The sequence below is a fragment of the Saccopteryx bilineata genome, unplaced genomic scaffold, assembly GCF_036850765.1.
Source record: "Saccopteryx bilineata isolate mSacBil1 unplaced genomic scaffold, mSacBil1_pri_phased_curated manual_scaffold_24, whole genome shotgun sequence".
NCBI lineage: Eukaryota > Metazoa > Chordata > Mammalia > Chiroptera > Emballonuridae > Saccopteryx > Saccopteryx bilineata.
The window spans coordinates 71,134-96,481 of NW_027095450.1; the positions used below are offsets into that span (position 1 = coordinate 71,134).

The window sequence follows — 25,348 nt, forward strand, 5'->3', positions numbered from 1 at the left end:
TTCTTCTCTCTGTTGTGCCTCAAGTTGCTTGTCTTCTATTTCACTAATCCTCTCTTCTATCTGACCTGTTCTATTAGCTAAGCTTGTTACTTCGTTTTTCAGCTCGTGAATTGAGTTTTTCATCTCTGTTTGATTTGTTTTTATAGTTTCAATTTCCTTGGACATATATTCTTTGTGTTCATTGAGTTGTTTTCTGAGCTCCCTATATTGCCTTTCTGTGTTTTCTTGTATATCTCGGAGGATTTTTAGTATTTCTATCTTGAATTCTCTGTCATTTAGCTCCAAGGTTTCCAATATATTAAATTTTTTCTCCATAGATTTTTCCTCATCTAGCTGTGTTACCTCTCTTTCTTTTGTATCCATGATATTCGATTTTCTCTTCCTTAATGGCATCTGAGGGTGGTTTTGTTGATAGTATTAATGAGATTTAATAAAGAATAAAAAGTTAAAAAAAATAAAAAAAATAACAAATCGAAAAGAGTTGTTTTTTTTAAAAAAAATTAATAATGAAATAAAGAAAAATAAAATAAAATAAAAATTTTTAAAAAAGGAAATTATTCCCCCCCTCCTTTTTTCCTCTCCTCTCCTCTCCCCTCTTTCTTGAGAAAATCTTGTGGTGGACTGTGAGTTATAACAAACAATGCCTGTGATGGAGGGCCTGAATTGGGGAAAAGTAATAAAGGGGCAAAAAACACACAAATAAAAAAAAAAAAGAAAAAAAAAAAGAAAAAAGAAAAAAAAAAGAGCGTATGGACCCACAAAAAGCAAATAAGGAAAAAATTTGGGTCAAGAATAAAATGATTTGCTTTTAGGTGTTGTTTGTCTAAGAGTTATGATGAGAGGAATAAGAGGAAAACGGAAAAATGGGGGGACAAATTAAAAACTTACTATTGTATTTAGTGGAACAAGAACTAGATAATATGGAGAGCCAGGGATGGGAGCACTGCTAGTGAGTTAAAAAGGTGAAGTAAAAACCCCCCAAAATGCCACAAACATAGGTTTGAGTCCCAGATAAGATAATTTGTTTGTTATTGAGGTTTGAATGAGAGGAGATGTAAAGGAGAAAGGAAGAAACTAATATAGAGGGAGAAAAGAAAGAGAGAGAGAGAAAAAAAGAGGGAACCACTAAAAGAAGAAAAAAGAAAGGAGAGAGAGAGAGAGTTAAGGGTTTTGGAGTGCAACCCTCATAGAGAGAAAGGAAGAGAAGAGAAATGATAATGGGAGATGTAACACTTATGGGTAGTGTAGTTCAAGGAGAGGAGAGAGTAAGACCAGGTAGAGAGTTAATCGGCCAAATTGGAGGAGGAAAAAAAAGTATCAAGAATGAAGATAAGAGAAACAAACGAACAAATATAATAAAATGGGATAGGTTATAAAGTCTGCAGATTATTCTTGATTTTGAGAGGTTATCTTCTTGCTTTTTCTTTTCTCTCCCTCTTCCTGGTCGGTGACTCTGTACCCCGGGTTCTGCCCCTTTGGCACGCTCAGGTAGAGGTTTGCAGTTGATAAGTCTCTATGGCAATGTCATGTATTGTGCTTTAGTCTCGTTGGGAGTCGAGGCTCATTAGCATTTATAGGCTCCGACAGTGAGAGAGTCCTGTGTTCCTGGAGCCTTTCTCCTAGTCTTTCCTTCCTCAATTAGTAGCCTGATAATCCAGCTATGGGGTTGCTGCTGCCTCTGCCTGGATAGTAAGAGGCTCAAAGAGCTGGCAACTCCCCACTCTATTTCCACTCAGCACAGGGCTCTGGGTAAGGCTCAGTCAGTCAGAGCTGCTAGCATAATCAGGCGGGCTTTCCGCCCACTCAAAGACCTCTGGCTCTGCCACTCTGTCCGGTAACACAAGCGGGCGCCCACTTCCGGGGCGCTTGGAGGAAACTCTCACTCACTGTCTGCAACCAGGATATCCGGCCAGCAGTCTCACGCTCTGAGTGAAACCCCCAACCGCAGGGAAAAGTTGCAGCGTTGGAATTGAGTCTCGCTCCGTCCCCGTGCGCGGCTTTTGCAAGGCGCTGGGGCGGCCCGAGATTCCGCTTTGGCCCACACAAAGGCCCCTGACTCTGCCCCTCTGTGCGATAACACGGGCGCGCACTGCCGAGGCACTCGGAGGAATCGCTCACTCCTTATCTGCGCGCGCAAACCAGGATATGAGGCCGGCCGCGGTTCCCTCTGAGTGAAACCCTCACCAGCACGGAAAATCTCCACCGTTGGAATTAGTTCTCACTCCCTCCCGTGCGTGGCTTTCCCAGGGTGCTGGGGCTGCCCAGAGACTCTGCCCTCAGCCCACAGAAAGGCCTCTGACCCTGCCTCTCCGTGGGGCAACACGGGCACCCACTCTCGGGGCTTAGGAAGAAATCTCTCTCCCACTAACTGCGCACCGACCAGGAGACCGGGTAAAATGGCCGCTCCGCTTGTCTTTCTTTGTTTGGGTTTGGCGCGAGTGTTAGCTTGTATTGCCCGGCTTGCCACAGGATCAGATTTTCCTCGGCTTGGATCTGTGTGCCACAGCCTGGTTCAGCCGTGTGTGCCGTGGCGGCCTGGATCTATTTACCCCCTTTGCCCGCCTCAGTTTCTATATTCACAGTTACCAGAGAAAGCCGCCCTGTTTAGGTTAGTGAGGAAGGCGGAGCATTTCTTACTCCCTATTTCCTTCGGGGTTTGGTTATATATTTAGCCAATTTTTCACTCAATCATACCTTTGGGTGTATTGCGAAGCATCTGGAAGCTCCAAGTATAGGTTTTTCTGTTTCTGGTTGAAGATCTTGTTGAGTTTTGGGGGAGATTTTTCGGTATCGCTTCCTACCCCGCCATTACTCTGACGTCATCCCATAGTTTTTTTTATAGTCTGGCCCTCCAATGGTCTGAGGGACAGTGAACTGGCCCCCTGTGTAAAATGTTTGGGGACCCCTGCTCTACAGTAAACTATGTCCCAGGACTAGAACTTATACAGAAAATAGCTGAGAAGTCAGAAATACAATGGCACTAACCCTAACCAAAGCCAGTAGGTACAGAAGAACCCTAGTCACTGGAGGTCTTTATTTTCTTCACACAGTTCTACCTGCAGACTGGGATTGAAGCATAGGCTAGGCAGGGAGGCCTGCCTTTCTGACTCCTTGTCCATAGTCTTCCTCTAGGTGACTCTGGTGCCTATTTCTAACCTACCTGGGATGTCTTATGAATTAATTATGTCCTGTTCCCATTAATCTGTTAGAGAAAAGAAAAAGAAATAATATAAGAAGCGACTGAAAACATTATAAATGGCCACAAAGACTTCCCCAATTATTTCATAAACCATGACCAAGCACTGGAGGGTCATAAGAGTTGGATTAGTGTGTGTAGTAAGCATGAAGTTTGTCTGTCTCCCCTAGAAGTAAGATGGGCACTTACTTACCTCACACCTTATTTGTGATTTTACAAGTTAACAGCATCATCTACACCTCTTCTCTCTCTCTCTCTCTCTCTCTCTCATTTTCCTTCCTTAATCACATATAAATATACACACAACTTATCTAATATATGATAAAGATAAAATTAGTGGCTTAATAGTGGATACTGAGGAAAGTGGTTCACAATGAAGGAAAAAATGACTGGATCACCTCCTCACATCATATGCAAATGTAGATACTAGATGAATTAAAGATTCACTGTGAAAGGAGAAAACTTAGTTAATGGGGAGTGGGGAAGGGGAGCAGAGTGTCTTTGTGACCAAGAGGCAATACAGATCACAAGGGAAGAATACCGTTCAACCATTTCTAGCATAGACAAAGCTAATGGATGAATGACAGAATAGAAAGTGGTAACTGAATTTTTAATACCAATACAAGAGCAATAGCTAGACTATGAAAAGAACAACTGCAATCAATTGGGGAAAAAACAGTAACTTTAAATTAAAAAAGTAGGAAAGGATACAAACAGGCAATATAGAGAAGAAAAAAAGATGACATATAAAATATTCAAATTCATTTTCATTCAGTAAAATGCAATAATAAAATACATTAAATTAACAGCAAAAAGAATACTAGACCATGGAGAATGTTGGCAGAGACATGGCTACATTTGCATCCTCATGTGCTGCTGGCAGAAGTAAAGGAAGCAGCCATTCTCACGAGCAACCCTGCAGTCCTTACTCAGTCGGTATACACATAATGTATAGCCCAGCAATTTTACTCCTGGTTGTATATACCAGAAGCATTCTCACATAGGTATATAAAAGGATACACACAGGCTGTTCACTGAGTGTTATCTGATGGTGGGAGGTGTTGGGGAGAATGGGTAGGCAGAAGGTGGTGGCATGCACACCTGAAACTGGAAACAAAGGCTCCCGTGTGCATCCAGAAATATACATCAATTTGGAAAGTAAGATATTGAGGCAAAACTAAAAAAAAACTGATTGAAATACAGAATGAAAACCATTTTTATAAATTAAAAATAAATGTACCTGACCAGACAGTGGCACAGTAGATAGAGTGTCAGACTTGGATACAGAGGATCCAGGTTCAAACCCCCCAGGTTGTCAGCTTGAGCATGAACTCATCTGGCTTGAGTGTGGTGTCACTAGCTTGAGCGTGGGATCATAGACATGACCCCAAGGTCACTGGCTTGAGCAAGGGGTCACTTGCTGTGCTGTAGCACCCCAGTCAAGGCACATACGAGAAAGCAATCACTGGACAACTAAGATGCTGCAATAAAGAATTGATGCTTCTCATCCTTTTTTTTTCCTGTCTATCTGTCCCTATCTGTCCCTCTCTCTGTGTTGGTCATAAAAATAATAATAATAGTAAAAATACATGTATACAAAACAACACAACACTACTTGCTAGAACAGAAACTACACTTTAGAATGGATGTCCACAGGGTGATGAAGGAATGGATTTGCAGAATGGGGACAAATGAGAATGAATGAGTACATAACAAGCAGACAAGAAAGGGGCCTTGCAAGGATAATGATGTGCCATAAACTGAGGGATGAAATTAACTCAACCCTTTGTGCCTTGATTTAAAATAACAATCATAATAATCAAGGGGGTCCTTGACCTGTCAGTGTCAGATTTCAGTTATTCGTCAAACCTTACATTATCATTTTCCATCCTCAGGGACGCAGCCTTCTAGCTGGTCCTTTCTTTCCACATTTTACTCTCACTTTTCTTCTCCAATGTTCTTTCTAACCTCTAGTTGATCCCCTTGTCCCCATTCCTTTGTCTTTGTTCCTAATTATTTTTTTTGTTTTTCATTAGCTGTTATTATATGTTGATTTATATTTATTTTATTTATGTTTTTAATTTGTGTTTACATAGATTCAAGGGTTCCACTGAATATATCTCCCACACCCCTTTTTCCCCCTCCCCCCATGACTCCTCTGCCCAATGCCTTCTGCACTTCCCTCCAGGATTTGCTGTCCTGTTCTCTGTAATGCTGTGTGTGTGTGTGTGTGTGTGTGTGTGTGTGTATATATATATATATATATATATATATATATATGTAATTTCATTAATCTATTTCCCTTCTCTGATCATTATTTTATCTTCTTTCTTAACCTTCCTTCTATCCCTTCATTTTCAAAGCTTCCTTGTTTTCTCCCAGAATGGCTTTTATCATGTATATAACACAAATTTTACCATAATAACTAGCTAGCATTTATTGACAACTTACTGTATTGCTAAGTTCCATTTCAAGCAGACTGAGTGACCCCTTGCTCAGCGACCTTAGGTCTGAGCTGGTGAGCTTTTTTTTTTTTATGACTATTGGTAATAGTCATATATCCTTTAACATGATAGGACCATGTTCAATTTGCAAGCCATACATCATTTTGGAGAAAAGAAAATTTACAAGTCAACACTATGGTAGAAATATGTCTCTTTAGATATTATATAGTGATTCTCATAATAATTTAGGTTTAAACTATCTGCAGGATTATTTGACAAGGGGGAAAGTAAAGCATAGGTTAAATAACTTGCCCGAGATCACAGAGCGAGTAAGAAGCAAATAATGAACTCAAACTCCAGGCAATCTGGCACCAGAATCCACGCTATTAATCACTATGCTACAATGACTGCTCTAATTCACAGATATACTCTCAGAAGTGTTACAAATCTGAATGAGAAGGTTTACTGTAGCATTGTTTAAAATAGAATAAAAACCCTGCTCTTAATCTAAATATCCACTAATAACTGTCCATAAGCCCACATGTTCAATGTTCATAAAGAATGAACTAGATCTTGCATGTATTCATATGAAGAAACGTATAAACATAAGTAAAATATGTAAAATATATATATAGTGCACAATGTGATTTATTTTATGTAATTCCCTTTTTAAAAGGAGATAAATGTATTTGCACACACATAAAAATTATTGTTAAGCCTAATCCAGAGGGACCTGAAACATTGAAGATGCAAACAAAGTCCATAGATTACACACCAAAGCTTTATTGTCTAGCTTGGCCAAGCAGCGGCAACTCCAACATAAATCTGAGGGAGAGAGTGCCAGCCCTTTGTTTTACCTAGTTTCTATAGTTTTGCAAGTGGGAAGTACAGAAGCAAAAATTGCAATTAGGTGCCTTTTACCACTATTGGTAATAGTCATATATCCTTTAACATGATAGGACCATGTTCAATTTGCAAGCCATATATCATTTTGGAGAAAACAAAATTTACAAGTCAACACTATGGTAGAAAGATGTCTCTTTACATATTAAAAGGCATTCCACCTGACCAGGCAGTGGCGCAGTGGATAGAGCGTCAGACTGGGATGCAGAAGACCCAGGTTCAAGACCCCGAGGTCTCCAGCTTGAGCACAAGGTCATCTGAGTTGAACAAAAACAAAAAAAAAAAGCTCACAAGCTCAGACCTAAGGTCGCTGAGCAAGGGGTCACTTGGTCTGCTGAAGGCCCACAGTCAAGGCACATATGAGAAAGCAATCAATGAACAACTAAAGTGTCCCACAACGAGAAACTGATGATTGATGCTTCTCATCTCTCTCCGTTCCTGTCTGTCTGTCCCTATCTATCCCTCTCTCTGACTCTCTCTCTGTCCCTGTAATAAATAAATAAATAAATAAATAAATAAATAAATAAAAAAGGCATTCCTATATTCTCTAATGTTTATCTGCCATCTCTGTCCAGAGTCACACACATTAACCACATGCATTCACATAGGAAAGGTAGTTTTCATGGGGACAAATACCCGCAAATGGCTCATTGCTATAAGAAAAGGTTTATTTTGGCTTTTCTCTTCCTGCACCTGGCTAGCCATTCACCCCTTTCCCCACAGGTGTGGTGGAATGTCTGGGAATCCATGTTTTCCTTCCCTTTTCATTTACAATACAATGCCAAGGGCCGTCCTGGTCATGCCAATCACACAGTACAGAGACTATTCTCACAATTTCTCTGTGCACCTTAACCCAAATTAATAAAAGATTCTTCAATCCTTTTAAAATATTAATATTAATTCTGCAGCTTTTGGTACTTTATAACACCTGCAGCTGAAGTGGCGCAGTGGCTTCTCAATTATGAGTATAGATATCTGCAAATCTATTTTTGTAAAAATAAAACCTAAGAATATGTTCATAGTAATTAAAGTTGGAAATGAATCTTGGGTAAAACAAAAGAAAAATTTTACTTTTCATTTAATTTTTTTTTTGGATTGCTTAAATCTTCTAAGCATACACACATATTACTTTGGTTTTAAACAATAAGAGTTACCAAAATGGTGAGACTGTAGGGCATTTTTGTTTTGTTCTTTATATTTTTGGTACTTAAAAAAAGCCTAATAAACATTATTTGAACAAATGTGTATACTGTTACTTTAAATCCATTGATAGACGGAATCACTGATGCTTTCATAATTGAAATTTGCACTTTATGTTTGAGAGTGTTAATGAAGCACATTTTAGTACAGGATAAAATTTCAGAGAGGAAAAGTAGTTTTCCAAAAAGCTTGCAACCTTGGCTTAATGAAGCATCAGGACAGAGATGGCAGGTCTTCAGTACAATATGACAGCATGTGGCCTTTCAGATGGATTTACATTAGAGCTGAGAAACACCCCTTCTGAGTGATAATATGGAAGGGAGGATAGAGGGGAGGAGCTAGCCTAAGAATTCTGCAAATCCATTTAATGGTATCAGGCAGTTTACTTGCCAAAAGACATCTCAGAAAAATTAGGTGTAAAGTATGAGTGTTAGTTACTGTAGATCCAGTAACCATGGCCACCATCAAAGCCACCTGCCTGTGCAGGTTCCCTTCAGACAGATGGTAAAAAAAAACAAAACAGTGGAGCCAAAAACTGGTGAGCCATCTTCTTTATTGCTGCTCACAACCAGCGGGCAAGAAAACACACAGAGTGGGAAAACACTTCCCTTTCCATACAGGGCTGCCAAAGACACTGACTTTTTCAGGTTTTTTCCTAGAATCAAAGGCCCTCACCAGTCTTATTCACTCTGTTCCCCATCTCCTTCTCCTGCACAAACTGGCTTCTCCTCCAGCATTCTGCCACATTGGCTGCCTCCTCTCCTCCACGTGGCCTCTCTGCCCGGCCACAACATGGGCTCCTCCTCTCTACAACAGTGTGGTCTCTCTCTCCTCAAAATGGCCTCCTAGCTCCTCCTTTAAAAACTTTTCCGCAGGACAACCCTCCTCCAGCACATATTAGCATAACCAAGCCCCTTCTCAAGCAAGAAGAGCAATTAGCTGTATCACATGAGAGCATCATCACGTGAGTAGGGGCCATCTTTAACAATAAGAGTAAGAAAACAACAGAAAATACAGATTTTACAACTCATTTGCCCAGCAGTTACAAAATGATGTGGATACTGATGTCCAAGTAGTTTAAATAGTAGGCAAAGTAATGGCCTATGGGTCCCAAGAGGAGTGTTAGGAGTTTTATACTCAGGCACAATACCATTAAACATGAATTCAGGTATCACAGTAACACAAACATCCAAATCTGCTCATGGCTTACTAACCACAAAGAGACCCAGATGGACGCATTATTACCCAACTATTGTTACATATTTTCCATTGCACCAATAAAATATTTTTTCCCCTGAGAAATTTTGAAAGTGTTCCTCTGTTATTAATTAAGCTTTTTTTCTATTCTAAAGAAATTTTGTAATCTTGAACAAATTTTAAATTAACATAATATACCTTTTTCAAAGAAGTTTGAAAAGACTGATCTGAAGCATTAACTTTAATTGCCTTTATTAACTTCAATCAGATAAAAGTTTTATTAGAAGACTCCATTTTCAATAACTACAGAAAAGAGAAAAATAATATGTAGCATATATTAAGGAAAAAATTACTGCTAATAGAACCAAGAGATAAATTGAAAATATAAAAAATCGACATCAGTAATAAGGTTAATCTATAAATCTGAGACAATCTCCAATAACAAAAATCTACCACATCTTGGCCTGACCTGTGGTGGTGCAGTAGATCGAACGTTGACCTGGAACGCTGAGGTCACTGGTTCAAAACCCCAGGCTTGCCTGGTCAAGGCACATATGGAGTTGATGCTTCCTGCTTCTCCTCCCCTTCTCTCTCTCTCTTTCTCTCTCTCTCTCTCTCTTCTCTCTGTCTCCTCTAAAATGAATAAAAACATTTTTTTTTAATTTTTAAAAAACCACCACAACTTTGGAAACTAATTAGGAAGATCTATCAAATTATAAAAGCACATATAAATCCTATTTCTAGAAAATTATCCTACAAAGCTACTAGCTGTATGATCCATGTTCAAGGTCATTCACTACTGCATTGTTTGTAAGAGCAAAAGATTTCAAACAACCTAGTGATAATCTTTATATTATTGCATACTTATCTACTAAAATCATTGCTTATCTATCCAATGAAATACTATGCAGATGATTAAAAATAAAGTATTATTTAGTTCTCAAACTATGACATATTGTCAGCTGTAATTTTTACTTTAAACAGAGCTATCTTTCAGACTTATTTATAGGGTCCTATTATTTATCACTCTGTGCACACACAGAAAGGAAAATGTAAGTGAAATCAATTGGTTAAGAAATTCAAGAAAGAGGGACAGATGGGAAAGGGAGAGCAATGAGACACATCGATTCTCATATGTGCCTTGACCAGGGGGCTCCAGCTGAGCTATTGACCCCTTGTCAAGCCAGTAACTTTGACTCATGCCAGCAACCATTTTTGAGCCCGCACTCAAGCCAGATGAGCCTGCACTCAAGCCAGCCACCTCAGGGTTTTGAATCTGGGTCCTCAGAGCTCCAGGCCAATGCTCTATCCACTGAGCAACCACCTGAAGTGGTTAAGAAATTCTTACACCTTCCTCGCATTCAGAGCCCATCTCTCTGAATCACTTTTAGATTCCAAGTTATAGAAATTCATACTTTGCCATGGAATGTTATCCTTTCTGCTCCACCTTTATTTCCAAAATCATCTTCAACAATGCTGATACATGTTCGTTTTGATGCCAGAACCTTCTTAATTTTAGTTGAAGAAGAAATTGGAAGGCTTTCAGACATAACCTGGGACTCATATTTCCTCCAAAGTCGTCCCTCAATGGTCAGTTGCCTGAAAAGTCAAGGAGTTCCCACTGTCCACCCACACATGCACGGACAGTAGTGACCACACCAGGCCTGCTGCTCACTGACAGTGGTTCTGAGATGCCACTGAATGTAAACCCTGCCTTAATTTATGTGCTAACATAAAACAGAAATGTTCTGTATTGTTGAAATACTTTGTTTAGTGGAAAAAGTTAGAGTAGAATGTGTAAAGCAGGCTACCATTTGTGTAAAAATGGAAATAAAGAATAATATGAATGGTTGTAAAAGCATAAAATATTCCTAGAAGAACAGACACATACACATTCAACTGTCACCCAGATGATAAGTACTAGACAACTGGAGATGAGGAGGGAAGGAGAACTTCATTGTATAGATATTGTATCTCTTGGATTTTAAACAATGGGAACATTTAAGTTTTAAAAATACATTTAAAAACTTATAGATTTGCTTTTGCTGTTTTAAAAATAAAGTAGAAGTGAGCTGTCATTTTATTCTTCTCGCAAAGCAACAATTTTCAATGCTGGATAAAATGTGTTTGCATAAGAAGTGGCTACATTCATTACGTCATGCATGCAGTTATTTTAAGAGCAAAGAGACTCTGAAGGGTCAATGACCACAAGTAAAATCTAAATGAAAGTACAAGTCAATTAATAAATTACTGCTGGATTTCCATTTGTGTCCTTACTAGTTGAGTTCAAAAAGACATTTAAAAACTTTGAAACATAGGGAAATTAAAAAATGCCATTTCTGATCCCTCCTTTGAGCTGTGCGAACAATTACAAAGGGGACAGCAAGTATTCACTTGATGAACCACTGACTGGCTATTACAGAATGACAGGGACCCAAGTTCTGACTTTAAGGACCTCAGAGTCTAGTAAAGGTAAAGATACCCAGGCCTGTGATGGAACTCAATGGGAAGTGCACACACAGCACAGTGGAAACACAGGCGGGGGTCTAGCATATGTTAGGGTTCTATAAGGACACCTAGTCTAAGTGCTAACATTCAGATCAAACACTGAAGGTTCTAACTCTGAAGGAAACTAACTCAGTGAAAAATGTGTTCAATTTCTGGTCAGAGGATCAATTCACCTCTACTCCTGAGTCAGTTACCATCTGATAATTCATGCATTTAATAATTCTAACCATTTTCTCTCCTATATCCTCAACTTCTTTCATACTGGTTCTTTCCTCTCAGCACAGATTCTCATCTCTTCCATCTTTACCTTACCTTTTTCTCCCATGACTCCTTCTAATTACTGCCCTATTTCTTTGCTTTCTTTTGTAACCTTTTTATAAAACATGCTACATTTACTATCTCTGCTTTCAGTGCTCATTCATTCTTGCCACCTCACTAATAATTAGTCTTGCCTAGGTAGCCAATAATCTCTTGCCTGTCAAATTCAATTAATATCTTACCATATCCTAGTTGACCTCTTTTTCTCCTTCCTTGGTTTCTCAAATTTTTCAGTAACTCTCCATTGATTTTGTTAAAAAACTCATGCTAATTGCATGGTGTGTGAGAACTTACCTAGCTTGAGAAACTCATTTTCATTTCAGAAACTAATGCCTAGAAAGAAATAGATTAGGATACATAACAGAGAAGTCCCCTCCAAAAAAATGTCTATTTTATTTGATGAGATGATCAACTGACAAATACAATCTAAAAAGCACATGGCAGAAGTGTTGGCCTCACTGGGGCCTTTACGCTTAAGCTAAGGTCAAGGTAAAGAGCAAATCAAAATTTCTGATCTCAGTAGGCAGATAGTTCATATAGGGGGATAAAAAAAAGGAACAGCACACAAGGTAATCTGATCTAACCCTCTCACTAAGGAAAATTTAACAACTTTCTTAAGCTGGATCCAAAATAGCTCACAAAATATTGAGACCTTACTAGGCCAAGATTAGAAGACAAGACCCGGAAAACAAGCCTGGCCATGCAAGGTTGCATTATTTTCCAAGGCATTTGCCTATGATGGAAGAGAAACTATAAAGCTCGTCTTCATGTTGAATCCTCTCGAGGCTGGAAATCAAAGCCTAGGCACTGTCAAGGGGTGCAGCTCTGATGAATGAACTCCCACTATCTGCTGGAATGAGGAAAAGTGTGCCTTCAGGATAGGGGCAAGCTAGAAATAAACCAGCACTGCAGGGATATCTTATCCAGCCTTCCACCATCTGAACGCCCAGGAATCTCAAGCTTTAAACCAAAATGAAGGAGATCCCAGAATGGCAGCATTCCCAAACACCAAAGGAAAGTCCTCTCTGAGAGAAGATGCCATCACCCTAGGCATCAAAATATTTTCTAAATACCTTTAAATGAAATATGCAGCACAGACTTAAAGATCACTAAGCACACAAGGAAACAAATGCCTTAAGCAAAAAACAATATAAACAATAGGCACAGAGAGAGAAAATTAGTTATCTGAAAGACAAGTTGAAAAACTATCCAGAAATTTCAGAAAAAAAGGAAAGTACTTAGAGCAGTGATTTTGTGCTGGTCTGTGAAAAAGTTAATGACCCTGATATTGTATGATGGTTATAGACCCAATGACTTTGGTCAAATTCATGAATGCTCAGGGTGACTGCCACTTATCAGCCTGTATCATCAATGAAAATCCTATTGAGGTGGTCTTAGATATCTTTGGAACTTCTAGCCTCATTCAAACAACCTTTTGCACCATGCAGAACATTTACAAATCATATGCAATAGACAAAAAGCATTCGGACAAGCTTATGCAGTGTTCAATACATCGTACACATGGAGTTTGGATATGAAGCACCAGATTGTTTGTGTCGAACAGTTAAGTGCAGTAAAATAAAACTTTATTCATTGTATGTTTCCATTTCCGGCCAGCTAGGTCACTAGTGTAAAAAGTTGAAAGCCTCTGACTTACAGGATATGTTGAAAAGGTATTGAATGCTGTAAATACTGCAGCATGGAGAAGCAGAACAAAATGCATTATTTTGGGGCAACTGGGTCTCATAAGAAAAGGAGAAGGGAAGGATCTGGGCTCATCTGTACCCACTTCCTGTTCCCAAGTTTACCATGAAATAATTTAGCTTGAATGTGTGAGGAGCAGAGAGGGGGCAAGATTATTACAATGACTGATAAAGCCAAGGAAAATGCAGGCCACTTTCATAAGAAACACTGTTCTAGTCTAGAGCATTGTGACATATACTTGTGGGGTGCAAGAAAGAGAGGTCAGGGAAGGAAAAAGCGAGTGCACATTAGGGGAGAGGGGGGAGAGGGGAGGGGGAGGGTAGGGAAAAGGAGAAGGGGAGGGAGGAAGGAGAAGAAGAATAAGTTAACCAAATGAGAATATGATAAAGAGATAATATGAATTAGATGGAATCAATAATTGTAAATATGGTAATAACTAAAATAAATGTAAATGGTCAAATGAATCAACAAAAAGAAATTGGGTATCAGATTGGTTTAAAAACCAACATAAAATAAGATGCCAAAACAAGTTTTCTATAGAAACACACAGTACAGAAAAGTTGAAATGAAGGGAAGGGAAAAAGATGTAATAAACAAGCCAGAGAAGCAATTTTAATGTCAGATACAAGTGAATTAAGGACAAAAATAGCAGGGGAAAGCATAAATATTATATCATATAAAGATTAAAGGAATATGTATCAAAGATATATAATGATTATATTCCTAAATGTACCTAACAACATCTCAAATAATAGTGCTTCACCTTCATTTAGTGCTTATCATATTCCAAGCACTGTTCTAAGAGCTTTGCATGCATTAACTCATTTAACCCTCAACAACACTAAGGGGTAATATTATTATTATCCTCCCTTTACAAGGGAGCGAACTGAGACAGAGGATTAAGAGACTTACATAAGGACACACTCAGACTTTCAACAAGAAGTTCATTCTTAATGTCTATTTTCTGCTACTATTCTAAATTATAAAGTGATATCTGACATATTTTTAAGAATATAATTTGAAATAAATCATGAATCTCTTCTGAAGTTTTAACATACTGTACAGAAACTGATCAGTCAGGTAGATAACAAAGAAATAGAACATGGGTCAAAAAATTATGGCTTGTACACTGCTGCATATTTTTGTAAATAAAATGTTACAGGAACACAGCTAGACTCATTCATTTATATATTGCCTATGGCTAGTTTTGCATTATGACAGCAGTGTTAAGTAGTTATGACAAAGACTGTGTAGTCTGCTAAGCCTAAAATATTTACTATTTGTCCTTTCAGAAAAGTTTCCCAACAATTGCTACAGAAGATTTAAACAACAAAATTGACCAGCTCAATCATTGATATATAGAGCATTTTATATCCAGAGAAGAGTGACTACACATCTTCCAAACAGTGCATCAAATTCATTACTGCAAAGCTCTAATTCCATTCTCTTGGCACTAGTAACACAGCTGTCAAAATATATCCCTAATCACAATATTAGAGAATAAAACAAACTTAAGAACCAGGTAAATAAGAAAATTAATGCCTTAAGAAAGGGCATTTAAATGTGACAATCAAAACAGTCAAATGCAAAGGTCTTTAGTGCTAATTTAAATGAGTACAAAGGTATAGATTAGTAAAAATGTCTCAATGCAATTTACTTAAAATGTGGTGACTAATAGTACTTACTGCACAGATACTTGAAGCATGCACTCACAACTGCAAGCCTACTTTAGCCCCACCCTGTAGAGCAGGGGTCAGAAAACTTTTTGGCTGAGAGAGCCATGAATGCCACATATTTTAAAATGTGATTCCATGAAACTGACCAGGTGGTGGCGCAGTGAATAGAGTGTCAGCCTGGGATGCGGAAGGACCCAGGTTCGAGACCCCGAGGTTGCCAACTTGAGCCAAAAAAAATCTCACCAGCTTGGACCCAAGGTCCAAGCAATTTTATGAGAAAGCAATCAATGAACAACTAAGGAGTCCGAAAGAAAAACTGATGATTGATGCTTCTCATCTCTCTCCATTCCTGTCTGTCTGTCCCTATCTATCCCTCTCACTGTCCCTGTAAAAAAATAATAAATTTTAAAAAAATGTGATACCATGAGAGCCATACAATGACCTGTGTACATTATGCATTATTCAATAAAAATTTGGTGTTTTCCCGAAGGACAGCTGTGATTGGCTCCAGCCACCCGCAACCATGAACATGAGTGGTAGAAAATGAATGGATTGTAATATGTGAGAATGTTTTATATTTTTAATGTTATTATTTTTTTATTAAATATTTGTCTATGATCCAGATGCAGCCATCAAAAGAGCCACATCTGGCTCACAAGCCATAGGTTCCCAACCCCTGCTGTAGAGGGAAAAGATTTTCTATGGTTTCTAAATAGTTTTATTGAATTAGACCTAATCATGCACAGAATATATAGATAGCTGTGTTGATTTTCAAAATCATCAAAAGGAACACCAAGCAACTTGGAAATAGTTAGAGGTTTACTTCTGACATTTATTTACCGAAATATGTGTTGAGCAGTAAAAAGAAAAAGGAAGGAAAGAATAACAAAATCTCATCTCTGCTGGCAGTGCAAGTGTTAATACAATAAAATGAAATAAAAGAGAAAAGCTTATTAAAAACTGTTTCCAGTGATTGTTACCATTTTTTAAATTTGTTTCTCAGGTTGTATTTTATCACATTTTGGTTTCCACTTAATCCAGGATGTCAGATTGGATGGTTTGCTTCTGTCAGATGTTGAAGCCTGGGGAAAATAGAGTTTCCAGTTGGTGCCATAAAACTTCAGGCCAGATGGCCATCACAATAACTCAGGGAGGGAGGCAGAACACAGGGTAGCCAAATAGAACATTTCTTTCTCTTCTCCCTTCAAAATTCAAACTGGGCTGAAACTATGCAATCAGAAAACACCAACCAACTTGGACCACATCCCTCGAAGACCCTGACCTCCAAAAACTTCTGCTTGTTCTGCACAATTTTTTTATGAGCAAAAACTTTTCATTATCATCAGTTCCCCTAAAGAGAACATGAAAATTCCCACACAGTGCTATGGTTTGTCTAACAGTGAACTCTGTCCCTTTTCATGGATAAATTTTCAAAAGTGTAGCCTTCTTGTTTTTCCATATTTGTTCTATTTGCTACCTGCCAAGTACATTAAAAAAAGACTTTTCTTTAAAAAAAAAAAACCAAGAGGTAGCTAGTGAAAAAATTTCCCACTAGACTCCGTACAAGAACCTTTATGTTGGCCCTGGCTGATGAACTCAGTGGTAGAGTGTCAGCCCAGTGTGTGGATGTCCCAGGTTCAATTCCCAGTTCAGGGCACACAGGGAGAAAGCACTCATCTGCTTCTTGCCCTCATCCCTCTCTCCCTCTCACTTTCTCTCTCTTCTCTCTCTCTCTCTTTTTCTCCTCTCCTCCTGCAGCCACAGCTCGACTGGAGCAAGGTGGCCCCGGGTACTGAGAATGGCTCTACGACCTCTGCCTCAGGAGTTAGAATGGATCCAGTTGCAACAGAGCAAGGGCCCCAGATGTGCAGAGCATCACCCCTTAGTGGGCTTGCCAGGTGGATCCCAGTTGGGTCACATGTAGAAGTTTGTCTCTGCCTCCTCACCTCTCAGTAAATTAAAAAAAAAACCTTTATGTTTAACTTATAATAATTATTATTCAATTAATAAAGTCCCTGTCTATGAAGATACTTGCATTCCTGCAAATAACTAGTTTTTTAGCATTGTCTCAAAGGTAATATTTTAAAAGCTTCCTAAATGCTTTATATAAGAAAATAGGGAGAGAGAAGATGGCAGCGGAGTAGGCGGATGCACAGACACCCAGCTCTCAACACCAAACTGGAACACAAATCAATTTAGAAAAAATCAGCATGAAAAACCAACACTGAACTGCAAGAACAGCTCTCAAAAACCAAGGAGCAAAGAGGAAGCCACAATAATCCTGGTAAGGAGTGCCTGAATCTCCTCTGCTTACAGGAAGGGAAGGAGGGGGGTGAGGCTGAGAGCCCAGAGAGGATTTCACAGAGGAAAAAGAGCAGAAACTACTGCTCACAGCCACTTACCTGGCGATCAGGGAGCAAGGTGGGTTGAAAAGACCAGCTTATCTCCCAAGTGGAAAAGACAGGGAGAGGGACAGACTGTGAGGGGCTAAGGTATGCAAGAAACAAAATAAAAAAGCTGACTCATTCATGCTGGAGGCGGCCATAGCTGGGGGAGGGACTGAAACTTTCACAAAACAGAGCTGAAGTGCTTCCGGATCAGAGATCTCCGGACATCTATCCAGCTCCAATCAGCACAAAAAGACACAGCTGAAAACAAGAAGTGGGGAGGAGGGGCAGTAACTCAGGTCTCCATGGAGATCTGAGATACACCTCCCCCTACTGAAGCTGAGAGAAAAAACCCTGCCCCCAGTGAGATTAGTTGGAGGAAGAGACCTTCAGTGTCTCAGGTTACACCCACAGCATTCCTGGATACAGTTTCAAGGAAGCCCCCTGCTGAGATCAGTTAACAAGACTATCACCTGTTAAGAAAACAAACAAATCAAGACTTCAAAGCTGCCCAAATCCGAAAGTGGATTACAAATAATAGCTGATACCAACCCACAAAGACCTAAAAATAACACAACTGAAAACTGGAGGCAGACAACACCAAGCCTAGACTCAATCAACTCTACAAATAAAAAAAAAGAAGAAGATGAGAAGACAGAGAAGTGTAATCCAAATGAAACCACAAGAGAAACCTCCAGGAAATGAGCTGAGTGATATGGAAATAACCAAACTTCCAGATGCGGAGTTCAAAATAATGATTATAAGAATGCTTAGGGATCTTAGAACAACAATGGATGGTCATTATGAACACCTAAATAAAGAAATAGCAAGTATAAAAAAGGATATTGAAATATTAAAAGGAATCAGTTGGAGATGAGAAATACAATATCAGAAATGAAGACCACAATGGAAGGAATTAAAAGCAGGATGGATGAAGCTGAGGTTCGAATCAGCCAGTTGGAGAACAACTGAAATGAAGGCATGAAAGCAGAGAAGAAAAAGGAAAAGAGACTCAAAAAGTCTGAGGAAACTCTTAGAGAGCTCTATGACAACATAAAGAGAAATAACATCTGCATCATAGGGGTTCCTGAAGAAGAAGAGAAAGAACAAGGGATAGAGACTTTGTTCAATCATATCATAGCTGAAAACTTCCCTAAATTAATGCAGGAGAAAGTCTCACAAGTGTAAGAAGCACAGAGACTCCATTAAAGAGAAACCCAAAGAAACCTACACCGACACATCATAATTAAAATACCAAAGCTAAGCGATAAAGAGAAAATATTAAAAGCTGCTAGAGAAAAAAAGGCTATCACCTACAAAGGAGCCCCCATAAGGATGACATCTGACTTCTCAACAGAAACACTTGAGGCCAGAAGGGAATGGCAAGAAATATTCAAAGTAATGCAGAACAAGAACCTACAACCAAGACTACTTTATCCAGCAAGGCTATCGTTTAAAATTGAAGGAGAAATAAAAAGCTTCCCAGACAAAAAACAACTCAAGGAATTCATTACAACCAAACCAATGCTGCAGGAAATGTTAAGGGGCCTGGTGTAAACAGATCAAAGTGGGAAAAGAATACAGAAAAAAAAAGAAAAAGGAATACAACTTTAAAGAATAAAATGGCAATAAACAACTACATATCAATAATAACCTTAAATGTAAATATATTAAATGGTCCAATCAAAAGACATAGGGTAGCTACATGGATAAGAAAACAGGACCCATACATATGCTGTCTACAGAGACACACCTTAAAACAAAAGATGCACATAGACTGAAGGTAAAAGACTGGAAAAAAACATTTCATGTAAATGAAAATGAAAAAAAAGCTGGGGTAGCAATACTTATATCAGACAAAATGGACTTTAAAACAAAGAATATAGTAAGAGATAAAGAAGGCCACTACATAATGATAAAGGGAGCAATCCAACAGGAAGATATAACTATTATAAATATCTACTGCACCTAATATAGGAGCACCTAAATATATAAAGCAGACTCTGATGGATATAAAGGGCGAGATCAACAGCAATGCTATAATAGTAGGAGATTTCAATACCCCACTAACATCACTAGATAGATCCTCAAGAAAGAAAATTAACAAAGAAACAGCAGACTTAAAGAACACACTAGATCAACTTGATTTAATAAATATCTTAAGAACTTTTCACCCTAAAGCAGCAGAATATACATTCTTTTCAAGTGCTCATGGTACATTCTCTAGGATATACCACATGTTAGGGCACAAAAGCGGTCTCAACAAATTTAAGAAGATTGAAATCATATCGAGCACTTTCTCTGATCACAATGGCATAAAACTAGAAATGAACCACAACAGAAAAGCTCAAAAACTCTCAAACACATGGAAACTAAATAGCAGGTTGTTAAATAACAAATGGATTAAGAATGAGATCAAAGAAGAAATAAAAAAATTCTAGAAATGAATGATAATGAGCATACAATAACTCAAAATTTATGGGACACAGCAAAAGCAGTACTGAGAGGGAAGTTCATAGCACTACACACTTTAAGAAGCTAGAAAAAGCTCAAATAAACAACTTAACCCTGCATCTAAAAGAACTAGAAAAAGAACAGCAAGTAAAGCCCAAATGCAGTAGAAGGAAGGAAATAATAAAGATCAGAGCAGAAATAAATGACATAGAGGCTAAAGAAACAATACAGAGGATCAATGAAACTAGGAGCTGGTTCTTTGAAAAGGTAAACAAGATTGATGCACCTTTAAGTAGACTCACCAAGAAAAAGAGAGAGAGGACTCAAATAAATAAAATTAGAAATGAGAGAGGAGAAATAACAACTGACACAACAGAAATACAAAATATTGTAAGAAAATACTATGAAGAACTGTATGCCAAAAAACTAGACAACCTAGATGAAATGGACAAATTCCTTGAAACATACAATCTTCCAAAAATCAATCTGGAAGAATCAGAAAACCTAAACAGACCAATTACACCAAATGAGATCGAAACAGTTATCAAAAAACTCCCAACAAAGAAAAGTCCAGGGCCCGATGGCTTCACAACGGAATTCTACCAAATATTCAAAGAAGAACTAACTCCTATCCTTCTCAAACTATTTCAAAAAATTCAAGAGGAAGGAAGACTTCCAAGCTCCTTTTATGAGGCGAGCATAATTCTGATTCCAAAACCAGGCAAAGACAACACAAAGAAAGAAAATTATAGGCCAATATCTCTGATGAATATAGATGCTAAAATCCTCAACAAAATATTAGCAAACCGGATCCAACAATATATGGAAAAAATCATACACCATGATCAAGTGGGATTTATTCTGGGGAGGCAAGGCTGGTACAATATTCGTAAATCAATCAATGTGATTCATCACATAAACAAAAAGAAGGAGAAAAACCATATGATAATTTCAATAGATGCAGAAAAAGCATTTGATAAAATCCAGCACCCATTCATGATCAAAACTCTCAGCAAAGTGGGAATACAGGGAACATACCTCAACATGATAAAAGCCATCTATGAGAAACCCACAGCCAACATCATACTCAATGGGCAAAAATTAAAAGCAATACCCTTAAGATCAGGAACAAGGCAGGGGTGCCCCCTTTCACCACTCTTATTTAACATAGTCCTGGAAGTCCTAGCCACAGCAATCAGACAAGAAGAAGAAATAAAAGGCATTCAAGTTGGAAAAGAAGAAGTAAAACTATCATTATTTGCAGATGATATGATATTGTATATAGAAAACCCTAAAGTCTCAGTCAAAAAACTACTGGACCTGATAAATAAATTCAGCAAAGTGGCAGGATATAAAATCAATACTCAGAAATCAGAAGCATTTTTATACACCAACAATGAACAGTCAGAAAGAGAAATTAAGGACACAATCCCCTTCACAATTACAACCAAAAAAATAAAGTATCTAGGAGTAAACTTAACCAAGAAGACTAAAGACTTGTACTCGGAAAATTACAAAGCATTGATAAAAGAAATCAAGGAAGATACAAACAAGTGGAAGCATATACCGTGCTCATGGTTAGGAAGAATAAACATCATTAAAATGTCTATATTACCCAAAGCAATCTATAAATTCAATGCAATACCAATTAAAATACCAATGACATACTTCAAAGATATAGAACACATATTCCAAAAATTTATATGGAACCAAAAGAGGACACGAATAGCCTCAGCAATCTTAAAAAAGAAGAATAAAGTGGGAGGTATCACACTTCCTGATATCAAGTTATACTACAAGGCCATTGTACTCAAAACAGCCTGGTACTGGCATAAGAACAGGCATATAGATCAATGGAACAGAACAGAGAACCCAGAAATAAACCCACAGTTCTATGGACAACTGATATTTGACAAAGGAGGTAAGGAAATACAATGGAGTAAAGACAGCCTCTTTAACAAATGGTGTTGGGAAAATTGGACAGCTACCTGCAAAAAAATGAAACTAGATCACCAGCTTACACCACTCACAAAAATAAACTCAAAATGGATAAAAGACTTGAATGTAGGCCATGAAACCATAAGCATCTTAGAAGAAAACATAGGCAGTAAGCTCTCGGACATCTCTCGGAGCAATATATTTGCTGATTTATCTCCACGGGGAAGTGAAATAAAAGACAGGATAAACAAATGGGACTATATCAAACTAAAAAGCTTTTGCACAGCTAAAGACAACAAGAACAGAATAAAAAGACAAACTACACAATGGGAGAACATATTTGACAATACGTCTGATAAGGGGTTAATAACCAAAATTTATAAAGAACTTGTAAAACTCAACACCAGGAAGACAAACAACCCAATCCAAAAATGGGCAAAAGAGATGAATAGACACTTCTCCAAAGAGGACATACAGATGGCCAATAGGCATATGAAAAAATGCTCAACATCACTAATCATTAGAGAAATGCAAATTAAAACTACAATGAGATATCACCTCACACCAGTCAGAATGGCGCTTATCAACAAAACAACACAGAATAAGTGCTGGCGAGGATGTGGAGAAAAGGGAACCCTCCTGCACTGCTGGTGGGAATGCAGACTGTTGCAGCCACTGTGGAAAACAGTATGGAGATTCCTCAAAAATCTGAAAATCGAACTGCCTTTTGACTCAGCTATCCCACTTTTAGGAATATACCCCAAGGACACCATAGAACGGCTCTAAAAGGAGAAATGCACCCGCATGTTTGTGGCAGCATTGTTCACAATAGCGAAGATCTGGAAACAGCCCAAGTGTCCGTCAGAGGACGAGTGGATTAAAAAACTTTGGTACATATATACTATGGAATACTACTCAGCCATAAGAAATGATGACATCGGATCATTTACAATAACATGGATGGACCTTGATAACATTATACGGAGTGAAATAAGTAAATCAGAAAAAAAAACTGAGATGAATCCATACATAGAAGGGACATAAAAATGAGACTCAGAGACATGAACAAGAATGTGATGGCAACAGGGGCGGGGGGGTTGGGGGAGGGGGGAGAGGGTGAAGAAGGAGAGAGGGGTTAGGGGAGGGGAGGGGCACAAAGAAAACCAGATAGAAGGTGACAGAAGACAATTTAACTTTGCGGGAGGGGTATACAGCACAATCAAATGTCAAAATAATCTAGAGATATTTTCTCTCAACATATGTACCCTGATTTATCAATGTCACTGCATTAAATTTAATAAAAAATATTAATATTAAAAAAAAAAGAAAGTAAGAAAATAAAGGCCCTGGCCAGCTGGCTCAGTGGTAGAGCATTGGCCTGGCGTGCAGGAGTCCCGGGTTTGATTCCCGGCCAGGGCACACAGGAGAAGCGCCCATCTGTTTCTCCACTCCTCCCCCTCTCCTTCTCTGTCTCTCTCTTCCCCTCCCGCAGCCAAGGCTCCATTGGAGCAAAGGTGGCCTGGGCACTAAAGATGGCTCTGTGGCCTCTGTGTCAGGTGCCAGAATGGCTCTGGTTCCAACAGAGCGATGCCCCAGATGGTCATAGCATTGCCCCCTAGTGGGCATGTCGGGTGGATCCCGGTGCCTCCCCATTTCCAACTTCAGAAAAATACAAAAAAAAAAAGAAAGAAAAGAAAAACATCTCAAGTAATTAGTTGAAGTAAAATCTGTGGAAGACTCTAGGGGAAACCAATATCTAGATCTTTCTTTTTTTCATCATTTTGCATTCATGACTAGTGGGTGAGGTCTCCTTGGTAATTCACAAAATTCCTATAAATTGGCCAAAGTAAGCAGAGCAGCTCAGAGTCTCAAGAGTGGTGCCTGCCACAGGTCAGAAAGGAATGCCCACTAATGGTGGTATCTCTTCTGTATTCTAAATGGGGCACCATGTTGCCATCACAGTGTCTCACTATGCCAAATCTTACTAAAATAAGCCCAAACTCAAAGGGAGAGGAAACCCTTGCATGCTTATTTACCTAGGGATGCACTTCCTTCCTTTTTTAGAAAGAAAGCTCCATACAATGTCTAAATAACATATTTAAGCCATTCTGGTTAAAGATGAATCCATATGCTAGTACTATTTTAAAGTAATTAAAAAAAACAAACAAGTAGGTCCTGGCCTGATCGCTGTTGGTTGGAGCATCATCCCGAAGCACAGAGGTTGCTGGTTTGATCCCTGGTCGGGGCACATACAGGAACAGATCAATGTTCCCCTCCTTCTTTCCCTTCCTCTCTCTAAAATTAATAAAATAAACACAGAAAAAATCTTTAAACAGTCTCAGATTGAAAAAAAAAAGAAAATTATCCAAAATTATAAAATTGAGAATGTTGGGTCCAACCTCTGATTATAATCCCCATTATTCCAGGAGTTTACTGCTCTGGGTTGCCCCAAGATTGCAATGACCACAATCCATACAGAGAGTGCTGTCCCTCTCCACATCACAATCCCCTGAGAAACAAAGCTATTTTGTCTATTTGTTTCACTAAAAGTTGAGTCACTGGAGAGGGTTTAACATGACAGCAGCATCAAAAACACACTTAAACTGAGTATTGAACACCTCTTAGAAGGTTTGTAACTACCAAACCACAGGCAAGTGTCACTTTTTGCTCACTGCAAACCTTCTCCACACCTGCTGCCTCAGTGCCTCACAATCCTGTCCCACATCTTCCCTTTCCCGATCTGACCTTCCCTCTTCACAATATTTCCCATGTCCTGTTGACATCTTGTGCAGAACAGTTGAGTTATCTCCATATTTCTCTGGTCAGTGACTTGAAGCCTCACTGAACTCCATCAAGGAGGTTTTTAAACAAGTACTATTTTGTACTTACAATGAATTGAGGCCAGCTTTTCAGATTATTTTTTCCCAATCTTGCTAATTTTAATTGTAAAGTTTATGAGGCAGAAGATTTGTATCATCTAAGTTGATTAGAGTGACATGGCAATAAAGCAAAACAGTGATTAAAGATACAAATGTCATCTGTGATCTAGAAGCTCAATGTACCAAGTAATTTCTGGCACTGAATCTTATTCCAAAGCTGTTTTATGAAAGAACCAAATTACTGCCTAAGCTGCTGCTGTGAGTTGCATGCTTTTATTTTGTGGTTTTCTGTTTAGCCAATGATAATTCATACCATTATAGAGACTCAAATCATTAAATATAAATAACATATTCTAAATTATTAAATTTCAAACTTTTAATAAGAAAATTGTTGAATGACAAGCCTGATTGTGTGTAGATATCTATCAGAAAGAGCTTTTCAAGTACGTTAAAATCTATTTTTCAAAACAGTACAAAATGTTCATAGGCAGCAGAAAATTATCACCCTTCCACAAAAAGAAAAATAGATATGAACACATAATAA

General features: G+C 38.4%; 1 long non-coding RNA gene across 1 annotated transcript in view; it reads right to left on the reverse strand.

Moving 5' to 3' along the window:
- Window positions 1-3,039: 3,039 nt before the first annotated feature.
- Window positions 3,040-25,348, reverse strand: part of LOC136318280 (uncharacterized) — a 30,677-nt gene continuing 8,368 nt past the window's right edge. The window contains exon 3 of the long non-coding RNA XR_010728039.1: window positions 3,040-3,202. This is a non-coding gene — a long non-coding RNA (uncharacterized lncRNA). The remainder of the gene's footprint in view (window positions 3,203-25,348) is intronic.